The sequence below is a fragment of the Poecile atricapillus genome, chromosome 32 (genome assembly GCF_030490865.1).
Source record: "Poecile atricapillus isolate bPoeAtr1 chromosome 32, bPoeAtr1.hap1, whole genome shotgun sequence".
Taxonomy (NCBI): domain Eukaryota; kingdom Metazoa; phylum Chordata; class Aves; order Passeriformes; family Paridae; genus Poecile; species Poecile atricapillus.
In genome coordinates this window covers 879,712-899,897 of record NC_081280.1, presented here as the reverse complement: position 1 = coordinate 899,897, position 20,186 = coordinate 879,712, and the positions used below count along the sequence as shown (strand labels likewise).

The 20,186-nt window shown below is 45.5% G+C and overlaps 1 pseudogene; it reads right to left on the bottom strand.

Annotated features, from left to right (window-relative positions):
- Nucleotides 1–19,730, bottom strand: part of LOC131590140 (olfactory receptor 14C36-like) — a 193,965-nt pseudogene extending 174,235 nt beyond the window's left edge.
- Nucleotides 19,731–20,186: the final 456 nt, after the last annotated feature.

Below are 20,186 nucleotides of genomic sequence, written 5' to 3'. Positions count from 1 at the left end.
ACCAATTGACAGCCTTAGGGATCGCATTACGCAAGCCCATCGCTATCAATTTTCTATACTGCACTAGCCGTTGATAGTGTTCCGCGTTGCCCGGGTCCCACTCTGGTTTACTGCTGGGAAAATTATCTTCTAGTCTCCCCGATAATAGTTGGGCATGTCGCCTCCCCGTTTCCAATATGAGTTCCCTTTCCGTATCTGTCAACTCTGACAACATCACTTCTATATCCTCCCAATCAATATCTAAGTTCTTTGCCATTAGTTCAAACCTCTTTGCTACTCCCTCTGGATTCCTCCTGAAGTTCCTTGCCTCATCCCTCCAATTGTTCAAATCACTCGTCGAGAATGGCACCTTTACTCTAGTCTTTTCCCCTACCATTGGCATAACTTGTCGGAGAGGAGCTATCGTGCGATTCCCTTTCTCCCCTTGCTTTGCTTCCCCCCGTGCCACAGATCTGGTGTAATACGAGTGACTGGTCCCCTCCCCGGGATCTTCTTCCTGTGCCTCAATGCCTTCTCTATTCTTTCTCTTCTCTTTCTTCTTTCCCCCCTCCTGTTCTTCATTTTCCTCTCCTATCTCTATCACACAATCCATCCGATTCTCATCCTGCGTCTGTTGCCTCTTTTGTATCTGCCAGCTCTTATCCTGTCCCGGGCTGCGGTTCCTCTCATCCTCTGCTCCCCCTCCACTTCTCTTATCCTCTATCTGAATTACTATGTTCAGTTTCTGTGAGTTACTCTCTGCCTCCCTTTCGCATGTCTCATTATCATTCTTCTTGCTGTATCTCAATTTAGGGACGTCGCCTCCCGGTGAATTGCTTTTATCCCCAGTCCTTGGTGCACTGGTTTCCATTCTACAGACGCCTCCATTTCTGGAGGTGTTGCTATCTCCATATGGACTGAGCTCGGGTATGCTACGTGTCTCCCTTCGGCTCTCTGCTTCTGACCCACTGCCTTCCTCCCCCTCAACTTCCAGTCTGGGTGGGCTGTCAGCATCCATGTAGCTCCCTGGCCCCTGTGGACTATCTAGTCCCTGAGGGCTGTTTTTCCTCCCGTCAATCCCTGATTTTAATGGGCTGCCCTCCTTCCAACTGTTGTCTAGCCTCTGGGGGCTGTGCCCAAACTTAGATTTCCACCATCGTTCTAGTTCCTTTAATGGGGTAGGATCCCCTTGTTCCTCTTTTGGCCTGGGGAGGGGCCCTTCTCGTCCTGGGGCAAATGGATGGTATTCCCACAGGCTTATTTCGCTCTCCTTTCCACTGTCCCTTCTTGTTAACTTAAGACATTGTTGCCCAATGCTACATGCATCGCAGCAACGTTCTTTGGGCTTTGAATCTTTCTTATCTTTTTCCAGGGCTAATACTAGAGGATCCTGAGGGGCTACATTAATTCCGCACTCTTTTTGCCACTCAGGTTTATTCCTCAAGGTGAAAAACATGTCTGCGTACATCACCTCATCCCACTTATTGAGCCGGCGGAGGAAGAGCATTAGTTGTAAAATGGTATTATAATTAATTGTTCCCTCGGGCGGCCATTTCTCATTATCATCTAACTTATACAATGGCCACCACTGCGTACAATATTTGAGAAGGGTCTTTTTACTTATGTTTCCCCCCGGAATCCCTCCCAGGTCCTTCCAATGCTTTAGGATGCACCCTAAGGGGGTTTTCATATTTACGTCCTTACTCTGTTGACCTCCCATGACTATCCCCTGTATCTGCGTTTCCTGTTAACCGAAACAGTCCCTCTCTCGCAACCACGATATGCTGATATATTTTAACACTTCATGCACACAATCTCAATCGCTTCGTCCGTTTCCGACCTGGCTTCTCGCGAAGAACAGGAAATGCGGAGCAGGACTCCCTCTCGCTTCGCAGCTACGCTGCGTCTCACTCACCCTCACATACAACACACACTTATAAAATAAAATTATTTTACCAGGTTTGGTCACAAAAAAAATCGCCCACAAACTGTGAGGTACCGGCTTCCCAAAATCAAGGCACGTAGACAGCACAATGCGCGTTTCAATCTATTACATAAAGAGTGACAAGATGTCTCCTATAAAACTTTGCAACAAACACACAAAACGAACACACAAAACACATACAAACACCAATGGTACCAAAACCTATGACACAAAACACATACAAACACCAATGGTACCAAAACCTATGATGTTCGAGATATCGAACACAAATGGTACCAATTAGGGACAAACACCAATGGTACCAAAACCTATGATGTCCGAGATATCGAACACAAATGGTACCAATTAGGGATTTTTACCAGGGCGTCCCCTGGTTTACCCTTCGGTGGTCACGTCTGACCCCCGTGTCCCAATAAAGCGCTTTACACCAAAACCAATAAACAATTAAAAATACCTCTTAATTGGAGCAGGAGATGCAGGGAATCCTTCCTCTGCCGAGGAGCGCTGGTCCGAGAGGGGAGTCTCTTCTGACAAAAATCCGTCAGGGGCCCCAGAGGATCCCGGCCCCGGACCGGCTCCTCGGAGGGAACCCCTCAAAGTCTGGGTCTCCTGTTTTGTCCCATCTGGGTCGCCAGAACTGATGCCGAATCTTGCCCCAAAAGGCGATAAAATAACTGTCTAAGAGACTCAGTTTAAGTCAGATAGACAGGAGGTATTTTATTAGCAACGTGCACGTTGGGGAAATCTCTAAAGGGATTTTTCCAAAGTCTTACAGCAAAAGCGTGCCTTTTATACAGTTTTAGGTTTGGGATTACATCATGTCCATGCATATTCATATGGGGCGTGCCGTAGGCGGAGCGTGGGCGGAAACTTCTGTTTTGAGGATCTTTTCGGGGGTCGTTCCGGTCGGCCTTCATCGTGGGCGAGGGTCTTCGAGGAGTCTTCCTCCTTAAACTTTTGAACTTCTCTCCAAATTTGGTCCTTTCCCGGTGTAGTTGGCTGAGTTCCTAAGCTTTGGCCAGGCTCCTAGGGTCAACTTGACATATTGGCTTTAGGCATGCTTTAGCTTTGGCTCGAAGTATGCTTTGTCCGGTGGTTTCTATCCTTATCTTCCTCTCTTGTCATTGTGTTCCTAGTCCTAGCCAATTTATTGCTCCGGGTGTTTCTTAAATGCTATACTTTCTTCAAATGCTTCACATTCTATGTTTTAACCCATTATTTCTCGAAGGCTATCTATTTTATGGCTTCATTCCCCCCTTTTCTTATGACTTACGAATTCTTTCGTCAAGGTCTGATCCTAAGAGCGCTGATGCGCTCGTACCATAGCCTAAACCATTTGGGTCCTTTTCATTATGATCCTTAGCTTCCACCACATAAAAATATTGGTGAAAGTTAATACCAACAGGGCTACAACTACCAATATCATTGGGTGCACCAGGTAATTGAAAACCTGTGTAGCTGTTGGGGAAAATCCTGTGAAGATATCCCACCAATGATGCTGGCCTACTTGTTCTACTTCGGTGAGGACATTCTTTATTCTTTCTGAATCATGTTCTACCTGCCATACCATTCGTTTAGTCGTTTGATTCACTCTTTGCACCAATTTCTTTACTTTAGGGTGTGCGAGCATTGCTTTAAGAATTTTGACATCCATCCCTATTTGCAACTCTGGTATTTCTCGATACAGGTTAAAATCTGTGATAAGTAGCTGTTGAGTAGTTATTGGGACAGTATAATGAAAATCGCAACTTACTATTTTGGTAAAGTTGCACACACAAAAGTTAGTATTGTTAGTTTCCTCTTGGCAATTATCTATAGTGACATTGTCACAGGCTGTCCGTACGCAAGCACACCCATTTCCTATATAGTAAACTTGTGACTGTGTTCTATTATGCAAAAGCACTTCAAAGGTGCACACTCTATTTTCAGCATCTAAGCATAAATCTTCTGCTTCTACTACAGCGTTTTCGCAAACATAGCCTAGCTGTCCTCTAGGAATACATGCTTCTGTGCTAACCGATTGCCACTTATTTTTGATATAATCATAACTGGCCCAAACATTGTGATCTATTGGCTTGACAATGACATCTTGTTGTATTGTCCCTAAGGTGAGGATAGGAAAAATAGCTCTTTTTTCTGCCGCACTGATGGTGAGGACATAAGCTTCGATATGTTCCTGTTGAGGTTCATAAGTGAAATTTACTAACTGCCACCAGGCTTGATGGTCCTTCTCGAATTGTGTAGTATGATTGTTCTTTAATATTGTTTCTCTTAGTTCTTGAGGTAATATACCTGACGTTCCTTCTCTCATTATTCCTGCCGCTACTGATTGTACCCACTGTTGTGTCTGAGAGCATTGGACAGCGAGTGCAATGTCTTTACTAAGTTCTCCTGTGTAATCAGCGAGCTTTACAAAATCCTCTGCAGTATGGTTTGCTACCATGGTTAGTAATTTTACTACTAGCGATTGTGTTTCTGCCAATGTAAGCATAGATGAACTCAGCGGCACTTTGAGTTTTCTTAAGTTGGTTGTGACAGTGCTCAATTTGTTCACCAATACTTCTTGATCTACTGCATTCAGTATTCTAAATCCAGTACCAACCCATCCACTTATATCCCTTTGCGCCCGCCTGTGATAGGACCTAGTTGCTAACTATGCATTCCATCTCTTAAGGCTTTGCTGTACAAATGGTCGGCAATCCTTCTGCAGATGCGTAACATCGGCATGTATATTCATCTGCACCTTTTTCAGGGAATAAGTGGGATCCAATAATAATTTTAGTCCATTAGATTTCCTTATCACTTGAGGCCCTACAAAGGTTAAATTGTGCACTACTTTGCATTCCGCTGGTGGAGTGATTTCTTGGGGCAAGTCTAGATTTGGATATAAGGAGATCACGTCTTCTGATAGTGCCACCTTATATTCAACAGCATGCCCACTAGGGACCCCCTCTAGGCTAAGACCTTGTTCCGGTATCTTCAACTGTCTTTCGCATATGAACGACATCGATTGATCTAATCTAAATGCCATCTCACACCGTGCCTTCCCTTCCTCGGGACTACCAGATGCCACGATCTTTCCCGCAGGAAAAAGAAGAGGGTGAGGGTCAAGGGTTATGTTTTGAGGATGCAGCTCCCCAAGCGAATCTTTTCTATAAATTACTGTGTTTTGGGGCTGTGATCCGGTTGGATCTTCCCGGAAATCACTCCACCGACATGAAATTGGGCCCTTTTGCTGCCTCCAAATAGTGGGCTTGCCCATTTTCACCGGACTAAAGGTAATTAGGTTATGTTCGGATGCTGATTTCCTCAAGGATCGAATTGTTAATACTAGCTGTTTTGTTTTTCCTTCTACTGAGTCAAGCTCTCGACACCCAATTTGGATTTGGTCTCCCTTGTACGCTACCATGGAAGGTTGATGCCATAATTTACTTGCGTATGGCTGATTGTTACGTAGGGCATATACCTCGAAATAGGGTCCCTTCGCTCCTCATTCCGGGTGAATACACTGGTGTGCGTGAGACCATGGGTCTATTGGGGCAGAGTCTTGGGGAAGAACTATACTTATCGAGAGTCCAACGATCAGGGTTGAAAGGGCCTGTGGTGAAGTCAAGATCATGATGTCCGTTCCTCTTGTTTACTCTCTGGAGCTTTCTCGACCCGCGAGTAATGAATCCACGTAGGTCGCTCCTTGATCCGGACCGCGGTGAAGGTAGTCAGCAGCACTTGGAAAGGTCCCTCCCACTTCTCTTGTAGGGGTTTTCCTAAAAGATTCTTAACATACCCTTAATCACCGGGATTAAACGGATGCAATTTACAATCAGGTTGTTTAGGTTGGTGCTCTATTACCACGGTAGCATTCTTATCCAATTGTTTCCCTACTGTAATTACATAATCATAAATGTACTGGTTACCGATTTGGTCTATGGCATCCCCGTTTACAACTTGCATAGCATAAGGTCTACCATACAGGATTTCGAATGGGCTTAGCTTCTCTTTTGACCTTGGTTTGACTCTCAGCCTCAGCAGAGCAATAGGCAAGGCTTGATACCATTGCAAATTAGTCTCTTGGCATATTTTGGCAATTTGCTGCTTAATAAGATGATTCATTTTTCTACTTGTCCACTGGCCTGTGGATGATAAGGTGTATGTAATTGCCATTTGATTTGTAATGCTTTGCTTATTGCTCTCACCACTTTCGCACAGAAGTGTGTACCCCTATCCGAGGAAATACTCTTCGGTACCCCAAACCGCGGAATGATTTCATTCAACAGTATTTTGGTCACTTCTCTTTCTTGTTTGTCCTGCAAGGGAATGCTTCAGGCCACCCAGAAAATGTATCAGTTAATACTAACAAATATCGGAGCCCCCCTTTTCTTGGGAGCTCAGAAAAATCAATTTGCCATACCTCACCTGGGAATTTACCTCGACTTATGGCTCCTTGGTGTATCTTGGTTCCCGTATTCGGGTTATTTTTCAGGCACCGTTCGCACTGGGATGTTACGTGCTTTATAGTAGTAAATAATTTCGGTCCTGCTATCCTGGTTTGCAAATATTGGTAAAGCGGATCTAAACCCCAATGGGCCTTCTCATGTTCTGCTTTTACAAACTGCCACATCACATTTCCTGGTACTACTAACTGTCCTGTTTCCAATTGACCCCAACCATTTTCTAATATCTTGCCCTTATTTCTTTGAATCCATCTATGGTCTGATTCCTGGTAATCTGGCTTGATACTGATATCCAGGTCTCTTGGTATTAGGGCCGTTATTCCCACTTCCCTAGACCTTGTGGCAGCCAATTTGGCCTCTGTATCTGCCTTTCTATTTCCTATTTCTGGAATAGTATTGCCTTTCAGATGTCCCTTACAATGCATTATGGCCACTTGAGCTGGGAGTTGGACCGCCTCTAGCAATCGCAGAACCTCCTCTGCATGTTTAACTGTTTTTCCTTGTGTAGTCAACAGTCCTCTTTCTTTCCAGATGGCCCCATGAGCATGTACAACAGAAAAGGCATATTTAGAGTCTGTCCATATATTGATTTGCATGTTTTTTTGCCAATTCCAGAGCTCGAGTCAGAGTTATCAGTTCTGCCTTCTGGGCTGAAGTTCCTGTGGGCAAGGGGTTCGACTCAATTACCTTTTCTGTAGTAGTGACTGCATAACCAGCCATTCTTACTCCTTGCTTCACGAAGCTGCTGCCATCTGAGAACCAGTTGTCCGCATCTTCGAACGGCTCTTCTTTGAGGTCCGGGCGACTGGAATAGACAGCTTCAATTGTTTCCAGGCAGTTGTGTTCGATGGGTTCTGCCGGGGCTCTTCCTTCTAGAAATGAAGCTGGGTTCACAATGTTAGTTACTTGAATGGTTACATCATCTGATTCAGCCAGAACGGCCTGGTATTTTAGGAATCTGGAAGGCGACAACCAATGGTTGCCTTTCTGTTCCAGCACAGCCGACACGGTGTGGGATACTAGTACAGCCACCTTTTGGCCCAGCGTGAGCTTCCTGGCCTCTTCTATGTTAATTATCACTGCGGCCACTGCCCTCAGACAACTTGGCCATCCTTTACTTACTTCATCCAATCGCTTAGAGAAGTAGGCCACAGCTCTCTTGTGTGGTCCCAGCTGCTGTGCTAGGACTCCTAAGGCCATCCCTTGTCGTTCGTGGGAGAACAGCCAGAATGGTTTTGATACATCTGGGAGACCTAAGGCTGGTGCTCTCATTAGTTCCCTCTTCAGCTTCTTGAAGGCTTCTTCTGCCTCGGGAGTCCAAACTAGGATGTTCTTAGTCCCCTTCAACAAATCATACAGTGGTTTAGCAAGTATCCCGTACGAGTAGATCCATAACCGACACCAACCTGTCATCCCCAAAAAGGCGCGCAGATCTCTCACCGTCTCTGGTTTGGGCATCTGGCAGATGGCCTCTTTCCTAGCTGCTCCCAGGGATCGCTGTCCTTTGGAGACTTCGTATCCCAGGTACACCACTTGTTTCTGTACCAGCTGTGCTTTCTGTTGAGAGACTCGATATCCACTTAAACCCAGGAAATTCAGCAAGGAAATAGTCCATTCAATGCATTCTTCCTCTGTCACTGTTGCTATTAGGAGGTCGTCTACGTACTGCAGAAGGGTGCCATCTCCCAGCGGCCTTTCTCACTGTTCTAGTTCCTTGGCTAACTGATTCCCAAAAACCGTAGGGGAATTGCACCACTCTTGGGGCAACACTGTCCAGGTGAGTTGGGTCTTTCTTTCACTATCTACAGATTCTCACTCAAAGGCAAAAATCCTTTGACTCTCGAGAGCTAAGGGGAGGCAAAAGAACGCGTCTTTTAAATCTAATACGGTGAACCAGGCCAAATTCTCTTTCAGTCTGGTCAAAAGCGTGTATGGGTTAGCAACTACCGGATGCAATGCCTTAGTTATTTCATTTACTGCTCTCAAATCCTGGACTAACCTATAGGTTCCATTAGGTTTCTTGACTGGCAGGATTGGTGTATTAAAATCTGATTCGCATTCTACCAATAACCCCAATTCCATAAACCTTCTGATCGTGGGCTCAATCCCTTTCCTATCTTCTATCCTCAGAGGGTATTGTTTCTTTCTCACCGGTTTTGTCCCAGCTTTAAGTTCAACGACAATCGGTGCTGCTTGTTTTGATTTTTCAGGTATATCAGTAGCCCACACCAATGGGTACGCCTTGCTCAGGATTTGCTCGAAATTGTGGCTTTCAGGTTTAGGCTCTACACAACTGATCGTTAGGCTTAAAGCTGTAATCAGTTGTTCTTCATTTACTTGAAACTCCAATTGATCTTTGTTAAACTTTATTACAGCCTCCAAGTTCTCCAATAAGTCTCTCCCTAGTAGGGGTTTTGGTGAATTTGGTAAATACAAGAACTGATGAATTCTCATTTGCTTCCTAATTTTGTATTTAATGGGTTTCAAAAAGTAAGCCTTTTCTGGTTGGCCTGTTGCTCCCACAACTTGTACAAATTCATCACTTTTAGGTACAAATTCTTGATTTAAAACCGAAAAGGTTGCTCCCGTATCAATCAAAAAGTCTAATTCCTTTTTACCCTCCCCTAGCTCTATACTGCACTAGCCGTTGATAGTGTTCCGCGTTGCCCGGGTCCCACTCTGGTTTACTGCTGGGAAAATTATCTTCTAGTCTCCCCGATAATAGTTGGGCATGTCGCCTCCCCGTTTCCAATACGAGTTCCCTTTCCGTATCTGTCAACTCTGACAACATCACTTCTATATCCTCCCAATCAATATCTAAGTTCTTTGCCATTAGTTCAAACCTCTTTGCTACTCCCTCTGGATTCCTCCTGAAGTTCCTTGCCTCATCCCTCCAATTGTTCAAATCACTCGTCGAGAATGGCACCTTTACTCTAGTCTTTTCCCCTACTATTGGCATAACTTGTTGGAGAGGAGCTATCGTGCGATTCCCTTTCTCCCCTTGCTTTGCTTCCCCCCGTGCCACAGATCTGGTGTAATACGAGTGACTGGTCCCCTCCCCGGGATTTTCTTCCTGTGCCTCAATGCCTTCCCTATTCTTTCTCTTCTCTTTCTTCTTTCCCCCTTCCTGCTCTTCATTTTCCTCTCCTATCTCTATCACACAATCCATCCGATTCTCATCTTGCGTCTGTCGCCTCTTTTGTATCTGCCAGCTCTTATCCTGTCCCGGGCTGCGGTTCCTCTCATCCTCTGCTCCCCCTCCACTTCTCTTATCCTCTATCTGAATTACTATGTTCAGTTTCTGTGAGTTACTCTCTGCCTCCCTTTCGCATGCCTCATTATCATTCTTCTTACTGTATCTCAATTTAGGGACGTCGCCTCCCGGTGAATTGCTTTTATCCCCAGTCCTTGGTGCACTGGTTTCTATTCTACAGACGCCTCTATTTCTGGAGGTGTTGCTATCTCCATATGGACTGAGCTCGGGTATGCTACGTGCCTCCCTTCGGCTCTCTGCTTCTGACCCACTGCCTTCCTCCCCCTCAACCTCCAGTGTGGGTGGGCTGTCAGCATTCATGTAGCTCCCTGACCCCTGTGGACTATCTAGTCTCTGAGGGTTGTTTTTCCTCTCGTCAATCTCTGATTTTAATGGGCTGCCCTCCTTCCAACCCCGGACTCCCTCCCAGGTCCTTCCAATGCTTTAGGATGCACCCTAAAGGGGTTTTCATATTTACGTCCTTACTCTGTTGACCTCCCATGACTATCCCCTGTATCTGCGTTTTCTGTTAACTGAAACAGTCCCTCTCTCGCAACCACGATATGCTGATATATTTTAACACTTCATGCACACAATCTCAATCGCTTCGTCCGTTTCCGACCTGGCTTCTCGCGAAGAACAGGAAATGCGGAGCAGGACTCCCTCTCGCTTCGCAGCTACGCTGCGTCTCACTCACCCTCACATACAACACACACTTATGAAATAAAATTATTTTACCAGGTTTGGTCACAAAAAAAAAGTCGCCCACAAACTGTGAGGTACCGGCTTCCCAAATTCAAGGCACGTAGACAGCACAATGCGCGTTTCAATCTATTACATAAAGAGTGACAAGATGTCTCCTATAAAACTTTGCAACAAACACATAAAACGAACACACAAAACACATACAAACACCAATGGTACCAAAACCTATGATGTTCGAGATATCGAACACAAATGGTACCAATTAGGGACAAACACCAATGGTACCAAAACCTATGATGTCCGAGATATCGAACACAAATGGTACCAATTAGGGACAAACACCAATAGTACCAAAACCTATGATGTCCGAGATATCGAACACAAATGGTACCAATTAGGGATTTTTACCAGGGCGTCCCCTGGTTTACCCTTCGGTGGTCACGTCTGACCCCCGTGTCCCAATAAAGCGCTTTACACCAAAACCAATAAACAATTAAAAATACCTCTTAATTGGAGCAGGAGATGCAGGGAATCCTTCCTCTGCCGAGGAGCGCTGGTCCGAGAGGGGAGTCTCTTCTGACAAAAATCCGTCAGGGGCCCCAGAGGATCCCGGCCCCGGACCGGCTCCTCGGAGGGAACCCCTCAAAGTCTGGGTCTCCTGTTTTGTCCCATCTGGGTCGCCAGAACTGATGCCGAATCTTGCCCCAAAAGGCGATAAAATAACTGTCTAAGAGACTCAGTTTAAGTCAGATAGACAGGAGGTATTTTATTAGCAACGTGCACGTTGGGGAAATCTCTAAAGGGATTTTTCCAAAGTCTTACAGCAAAAGCGTGCCTTTTATACAGTTTTAGGTTTGGGATTACATCATGTCCATGCATATTCATATGGGGCGTGCCGTAGGCGGAGCGTGGGCGGAAACTTCTGTTTTGAGGATCTTTTCGGGGGTCGTTCCGGTCGGCCTTCATCGTGGGCGAGGGTCTTCGAGGAGTCTTCCTCTTTAAACTTTTGAACTTCTCTCCAAATTTGGTCCTTTCCCGGTGTAGTTGGCTGAGTTCCTAAGCTTTGGCCAGGCTCCTAGGGTCAACTTGACATATTGGCATTAGGCATGCTTTAGCTTTGGCTCGAAGTATGCTTTGTCCGGTGGTTTCCATCCTTATCTTCCTCTCTTGTCATTGTGTTCCTAGTCCTAGCCAATTTATTGCTCCGGGTATTTCCTAAATGCTAAACTTTCTTCAAATGCTTCACATTCTATGTTTTAACCCATTATTTCTCGAAGGCTATCTATTTTATGGCTTCAGCTTAGAAGGCCAAGTGCTTTTAAAAGTTCAATTTGTAATGAAATCATGGCCAGATATTAGGAGGAAATTAGAAAAATTAGAAGATTGGCAAGAAAAAAGTATAAATGACCTATTAAAAGAAGCTCTAAAAGTTTATTTAAGAAGGGAAGAGGAGAAAACGAAAGCAGAGGCAAGAATTGTGGTGGCAGTAGCAAGAGAAAGTGTGGGGGCAGATAAACCAACCCTGGCAAGCAAGCCAAAAGGGAGCAGACAAGGAACACCTAAAGGGAGCAAGGAGGTGGATGGGTTAGAAAGAACAACTCTGGGCAATAGAAAGTGTTATTATTGTGGGGAAACAGGTCATGTAAGGAGGAACTGTAAGAAGATGCATACTGATGGAGTGATTGCAAGGGAGCAAGATACCTTAGAAAAGATTTTAAGAGGGGATGATTAGGGGTGTCAAGGGCCCTATGTGATGGGGGACCCAACAAACCATCGAGAAGAGCCCGTAGTAAACTTTGAGGTGGGTCCCCAAAGCGAGAAATTTGAATTCCTTGTAGAAACAGGTGCAGACAAATCAACAATTCACAAATTACCATTAGGAGTCTCTATTGGAAAAAGAGTATGTGAGGTGCTAGGTGCGGAAGGGAAGCCGTTTAAAGGGGAATTTTAAGCAATGCTGGGCAGATTTTATCTATCTACCCAACCTAGAGAATAATCTACTGGGAAGAGACCTACAGGTTCAGCTAGGAGTAGGAATTATTCCACAGGGTGGGAAAATGGTAGTGAAAATAATGAAGTTAACTCAAGGTGACATAGAAGAAATCAATCTGGAAGTGTGGGCTGAAGAGGGTAAATATGGATACTTAAATATTCCACCAATAAAAATTGAAATACAAAAGGATACCCCTCCAATCAGAACTAAACAATACCCCATTTCCCCAGAGAGTAACAAGGGCTTAGCTCCAGGTATCGAGCAGTTATTAGAAAAGGGAGTATTAGAAACATGTATGTCCCCACACAGCACCCCCATTTTAGCAGTCAAAAAGGCAGAGGGGAAATACGAATTAGTTCAGGATTTAAGAGTGACCAATAAGAGAACCTTTTCCAGATACCCGGTGGTACCTAATCCCTACACACTCCTTAGCCAAATTCCCACCGAACACGTGTGGTTCACAATAATTGACCTAAAAGATGCCTTTTGGGCATGGCCCCAGCTGAGTCACGTCGAGACTGGTTTGTGTTTGAGTGGGAAGATCCAGACAAGAAAAGAAAACAACAGTTGAGGTGGACCCACCTTCTGCAAGGGTTCACAGACTCCCCCAACCTTTTTGGGCAGGCTTTAGAAAAACTCCAAGAGCAATTTTTTGGTGAAAAAAGTGTCCAAATACTACAGTATGTAGATGATATACTAATTTCAGAGAAAAAGTTAGGAATACCAGTATTCAGTTATTAAATGTTTTGGGAGAAAAAGGTCCCAGAAGAAATTACAATTTGTAGAAGCAGAGGTCACCTATCTGGGACATATAATTGGAAAGGGATATAAGAAATTAAGCCCAGAAAGGATTTCTGGCATAGTAGCAATACCAGCCCCAAAAACAAAGAGAGACCTAAGAAAATTGTTAGGTCTGATTGGATATTGCAGGTTGTGGATCGATGAATATACGCAGGGTGTCAAATTTCTCTATGAAAAATTAGTGAGCTCTGAACCTGTAAGTTGGACAGAAGAAGATGAAGAACAGCTAAAGAGGTTGAAGGAAAAATTATCCTCTGCCCCAGTTTTGAGTTTACTGGAGCTAAGAAAGGAGTTTAAATTGTTCGTGAACATCGAAGGGGGAGTGGCTTACGGAGTCTTGACACCAGAGTGGGGGGGATTTAAAAAACCTGTAGCTTATCTCTCCAAATTATTAGACCCAGTAGCAAAGGGATGGCCAACATGTTTACAAGCCATTGCAGCAGCAACTATCCTAATTGAAGAAGCCCAGAAGCTGACCCTACAGGGAAAGATCGTGATACATACTCCCCATGACCTTAAAACCGTGTTGAGCCAAAAAGCCCCACAGTGGTTAACCAATTCAAGACTGTTAAAATATGAAATTATTCTAATAGAAACTGAAAATTTGGAACTAGTCACCTCTAACTGCCAGAACCCAGCACAATTTCTGAGTGGAACACCACTTAAAGAACCAGAACATGATTGTCTTGAGCTGATAGACTACCAAACTAAGGTGAGAGAAGATCTGGAGGATATTCCCTTGCCCTATGGAGAAAGATTGTTTACCGATGGTTCTTCCAGAGTGATAGATGGGAAAAGGGTCTCAGGGTATGCCATAATAAATGGAAACCAGATGCCAGTAGAGGAAAGGGGGAAACTACCTTCTAGTTGGTCAGCCCAAAGTTGTGAACTGTATGCCCTGAAAAGAGGATTAGACTTGCTGGAAGGAGGCCAAGGAACTATTTACACGGACTCAAAGTATGCGTTTGGGGTTGTACATACGTTTGGGAAGATTTGGGAAGGTCAGGGATTCCTAAATTCAAAGGAAAAAACTTAATTTACAAGGAATTAGTGAAGCAAGTTCTAGACTCCTTGATGAAACCAACAGAAATAGCTACAGTACATATAAAAGGGCATCAAAAAGGAAACACCATAGAAGCAAGAGGAAACCAGTTAACTGACCAGGAAGCAAAGATGACAGCTTTAGACTCAGGAGATCCAGTAAAAGTGTTAGCATTAAAAGAAACTCCAAACAAAATAGAAGAAGAAAAGGAGCTGAACTTCATTGAGGAAGAATTGAAACACATAAAGGAACTGGGGTTACATCAAGGAGAGCATGGGAATGGTTAACCCCTGATGGGCGTAAATACTTGAACAAAGCCTTAGCCCGGAGAGTTCTAACTGAGTGGCATGAACTAAACCATTGGGGAATTCAAGGATTATGTGATCACTTTTTAAGAGACCACCTCTGTATTGGGGTATATAACCCAGCCAAAGGAGTCACCCAGGGCTGCACGGTGTGTCAGAAGGTGAATCAGAAAGCAATGAAAAAGACTACAGCAGGGGGTAGAGAATTGGCTCTAAGACCTTTTCAAAATATTCAAGTAGATTTCACCAACATGCCCCCTGTGCAGGGATACAAGGATCTGCTGGTGATAGTAGACCACCTTACACATGGGGTGGAAGCTTTTCCAACAAGAAACGAGACAGCCCAAATGGTCTCAAAGATAATTTTAGAGGAAGTAATTCCCCGATACGGGTTAGTGAATAATACAGATTCAGACCGAGCTCCACACTTTGTGGCACAGTCATTACATCAAATCATCAAAGCATTAGCTATAAAATGGAGGCTACATACTCCACGGCATCCCCAGAGTTCAGGAAGAGTCGAAAGAATGAATAAGACTCTTAAAAATGTACTAACAAAATGGATTGAGGAAACAAAACTCAATTGGTTTAAATGTTTACCTCTCACCTTGTTGTGAGCTCGAACAAGGCCTTGGTCAGACTTGCGGGTATCTCCTTACGAAATGATGTTCGGGCTCCCCTTCTTATTAACACCCTATAGCACTGGAGATTACCTCGAGGGACAGGATGCAGTCCAGAGATATTTGAGGACTATAAGCAAGACCCTAGAAAATGTCAGAAAAAAGGAATACCTTCCCCAGGCATCTCCTCTAGACACCAATGTACATAACATTAACTCTGGGGATTGGGTGCTGATAAAGTCCTGGAATAAAAAACCATTAACTCCAACATTTGAAGGACCATTCCAAGTACTTCTCACAACCCACACCACGGTGAGGACCCTGGAAAAAGCTTGGACCCACGTAAGCAGAGTGAAAGGACCAGTCTCTCCTCCAGAAGGAAGTCTGGACTCAACTGCAACTTCTACAAGCTCTCCAGAGTGGGTTGTAGTCAAGCAACCTGAAAGACTCAGATTAACTCTCAAAAAGAAACCTGAAGACAGTTAGACTGATAATGGACAGTGATACTGTTAAGTGAAATGGTTTGTAACAGTTGTTGAAATAGTTTTACCATATTGTTGCTAGAATGGTTTTGTAATATTATAAGCTTGTAAGCGAGTTGTAAGAATTACTGAAAAGGTTTTGCTATATTGTGAGTTTAGAGAAGGTGTAAAAAGGCTTCTCAGAACAAGATCTCCAAGATCTCCTCCGAGGCATTTCCTAAGCTATTCAAAATTGACAGGGAAATAGAGAAGGAGTTAGCTCAAACAAAGACCCGGGACCTTACAGTCTCCCTGTTACTAGGAGGCAAGACTGGGTGCACTGATCAAGATGATGGCCCATACCAGACTCCTAGGAGGATATGTGATTTTTGTGCTCTTCAGAAGCACCATGAGTAATGGGGCAAGCCCCTGCACCAAATGTTATCATCCTCTATATGATGGGGAAGACTTGGTGTCACTGCTAAGGGTCCACACTAACATAAACCCGAGCTGCACAGATCCTTCTCAGCTGACTACCTGTCAGGAAGATGGAAAAGTTTATTGGATGGCCCAAAATCCTGCCTCTTATAGGTAACGTTTACTTGGAGAATGCCCTGCTGGAGATACCTGGCTCTGCTTTGAGTGAGAAACTAATCAAAAAGACCTAGTAAAACACAGAGAGATAAAAGTAATAGATGAACTTAAAGACAATTTAGAAATATCTACTGGGAAGAATTTATTTATCAACCTAGTAGAAAGAATCAGCAAAGAATTAAGTCTAAAAGACTGTTGGGTGTGTGGGAGCACTCAAATGTCAGAAATTTGGCCCTGGGAAGGGACCAGTCTAAGCCCCTTAGAAATCCTAAGGTGGAAACAGACCAAACAAGAATCAGGAATTGTAAAAACAAGGGGGAAGGAACAATGGAACCTGAAGTCAAAAATAATTATGGAAGAATGCATTACAAGAAAAGGAAAAATGTATAAGACCCTAGTCGGAAAGATGGTGTGCAAAAGGTATTTAATAATTAAAGATACAAACACTAAATGGGTCCCCTGAGAACCAAACAGGTATTGGTCTGTTGGAAAGAAGGAGAAGGGATGTATCTATCATGAGGGTTATGGGCTGCATGAGTGCGCTGAGAACGGAATAAACCCCTTTTGGGGAATAAGGGAAATATCTAAGTATTGGGAATTTCCATTTACAACAAGCAACAACTTCTGGGAAGCCCCCGAGTATCTATTTTGGATTTGTGGTGACAAAGCATATACCAAATTACCTGAAGATTGGGCAGGGAGCTGCACAATAGGGGTTGTTAAACCTGCTTTCTTCCTGCTCCTGAAAGAAGCTGGATCCACTTTAGGAGTACCTATATATGATGATTTGAGGAAATCCCAACGAAGAAAAAGAGATATTGCTGAAGTACGAGTGACCAAAAATGGAAGATATAGACCCCTGAAGAAATAATTAAAATGTATGGGACAGCTACTTGGGCCCAAGATGGATCCTGGGGATACCACACCCCAATTTATATGTTAAATTGCATCATTCGACTTCAAGCGGCACTAGAAATAATATCCAATCGAACCGCCATCGCCCTCGATCACATCAGTGATCAATTATCCCAAACAAGGTCAGTCATATACCAAATTAGGCTGGCTGTAGATTACTTATTGGCAGACGAGGGAGGAATCTGCGGGAAATTTAATTTTTCAGAGTCCTGCCTAGAAATTAACGACAAAAGTGAAGTGATCAGAAATATTTCAAAGGAAATTCACAAAATAGCATATGTGGGAACACAAGAGTGGACACCTTTAATAAACACCAATTGGTGGGATGAGTTCTGGTCAATGAAAGGGCAATGGTGGAAAAAAGCAGCATTTATTACGGTATGTGCATTAGCAGAATTGACATTCTTACCATGTATACTCCCTTGTCTGGTTTGAATAATTACCTATATAACTCAAATAACTACCTCAACCCAAGGAGTAGTAACCCCACTACTGGCCCAACAGAAAATGACAAAATTAGAAGGCAAAGACCATGAAAGCACAAAAGAAATCTGTAACAAATATCAGAAGTTACAAAATTATATTTGCAAGAGCCAGAGACTGCAGATTGATGCAGACTCAAGTCTGATCAAAACCTAAGAGGGGGGGTATTGTAAGAAACAATTTCGAGAACCCGGATGCAAGTGTTAAACCTTGGTTAGCGCTTTGTTGTAAACCAGTTCAATTGTTTCGTTGTTTATCCCAAGTTCAGGTTATTAACTCTTCTCTTGTTATGTATTAGCTGTACTTACCCTTTGCTCTCATGTCCCTGTCCCGTCGGGAGATCACCGCCACTGCTCCCCAAAATGGCGTCCCCGGCCCTGAGGAGGAGGATGACATAAGGGCCTGTACGTAAATGAGAGAGACCAGAGACACACAGGACACACACAGAGCGATAAGAACCCGGAAACAGCGAGCTGCACTAAAAAGAAGAAATCAAGACAGCACCACCAAACGAGGAAGACCCAGAGGAGGCCCCTGACTTCCTCCCAAAAGCTGACAGCACCAAGGGGGAACTCGACCAGGGTGACATCCTAGACTCCGAGCCGAAGAAGACGAGCATTCCTGCGGACTCCTGTGAGGACGGAAGCTCCGACTCTGCCGTGTGGCAAAGTCACCTTCCTCCTTCACTGTGTGGAATCTGGGAGCAGTGGCGGTGTGTGTGACCCCTTGGGCCCCCACCCAAGCTGATTCTTGGAATAAAGGCATTAAAAAGGACCTCTAGTCCTGCCCAATTTATTTCATGGGCCACTGCAAGGGGCTGTGGCTGTGGACACTGCACTGACCCCTCTGCTGGGTTTGGGTTCCATGGCAACTGGGAGAAATTCAAGTTTCCTTGGAAACACTGGGGAGAACTGGAACATACTGGGGAACACTGGGAATGTTGTGGGAGACACTGGGACATACTGGGAGTGATACTGGGGAGGGCTGGGACAAGCTGGGAACACGAAGAATGCTGAGGGGGGAATCTGGGTGGGTTGGGATGGACTGTGGGGGTACACTGAGACATACTGGGACAGACCAGGACATACTGGGAGTGATACTGGGGGATACTGGGACAAACTGGGGACACTGGAAACACTGTGGGAAAAACTGGGGGACACTGGGGTGTCGTATGGATGACACTGGGGGCAACTGGAAGGGAATGGGAATGAACTCAGGTGTATTGGGAGGGACTGGGCTGTACTGGGAGGGTCTGGAGGAGCAGTGGGGTTGTACTGGGCTGTACTGAGGATGAACTGCGCTGTACTGGGAGGGTCTGGAGGAGCAGTGGGGGTTGTACTGGGCTGTACTGAGGATGAACTGCGCTGTACTGGGAGGAACTGGAAGAGATGAATGTGATGTTCCCGCCTCTGCCATCACCTATTTGCCAAAGCTCCCGCCAATCACCGCACTCAGCCAATCAGTGCCCGGCATCAGGGACTTGGGGGCGGGGCCAACAGTCGGCGCCAATTTTCCTTTTTGCCTCTCACTCCCGTCATGCCCCGCGGCCCGATAGAGCCCCATTGCAGCCGGGACTACAACGCCCGTCATGCCCCGCGCTCCACAGAACCCCGGGGTCGCCCCCATCTGTCCCGTAAGTGTCCCCCAGACCCTCCAGGATCCCTGAGTGCCCCCTCAGCGCCCATTCGGGACCCCCAAAGCGTCCCCGGATCCCCTGAATGCTCCCGACCCCACAGATGCCCGTTACAGCCACTTCTGGGAATTCATCTCCTGTCATTCCCCGCGGCTGCTGAGCCCCTCACAACAGAGTTCCGAGACTAAAATTACTGCCGTGACCCTCCCCCAAAATACCTGCCATGCCCCGCGCCGTAAAGAGCCCGCTTAGAGCTCTCCAGGCTCCCCCCAAGTGCTCCCGAGCCGTACACGTTCCCCCCGAGCTCCTCCAGCCACGGCTCGGACACAAAAGTGTCCCCCAAGTGTCTTCCCGGAGCCCCATGGGCCCCTTCCGAGCCACTTCCGGGACTACAGCTCCCATCATGCTCCGCGGCGCACATAGAGCGCCATTCCAGCCGTGACTCCATCTCCCATCATGCTCCGCGCCTCACCGAGAGCCATTGGCGCTGTGCCTGGAACTCCCGTGATGCTCCGCGGTGCCATTACACCCTATGATACCCGCGCCTACAACTCCCATCATCCCCCGCGGCCCAGAGAGCCCCTTTAGAGTCCCCCAAGTGCCCGCCCGGACCCCGAAGCGCCCCCAGATTCCCCTCCCTGACCTCCAAGTGCCCCCCTGGACCCCCAGGTGCTGCCCCGGACCCTGAATCGTCCCACAGAATCCCTAAGTGCCCTCCCAGTGCTCACCTGGCTCCCCCAAGCGTCCTCCAGACCCTGAAGTTCTCTCTAAATTCCCTCCCCTGACCCAAAACTGCCCCAAATGTGCCCCAGAAATGTCTCCATAGCCCCCAAAGTGGCCGCTTTTACCCTGCCTGAGAAAATGGTAAAAAAGATGACAGACGAACTAAAAAATAGAACTAATTAGCATAAAGAGGAAAAAATTATGGTGAATTGATTAATGAAGGGAATTGTGTTACTTAGAATCAAACAGCAATAATTGTTCTAGTTGCTAAAAGTTTATCAAT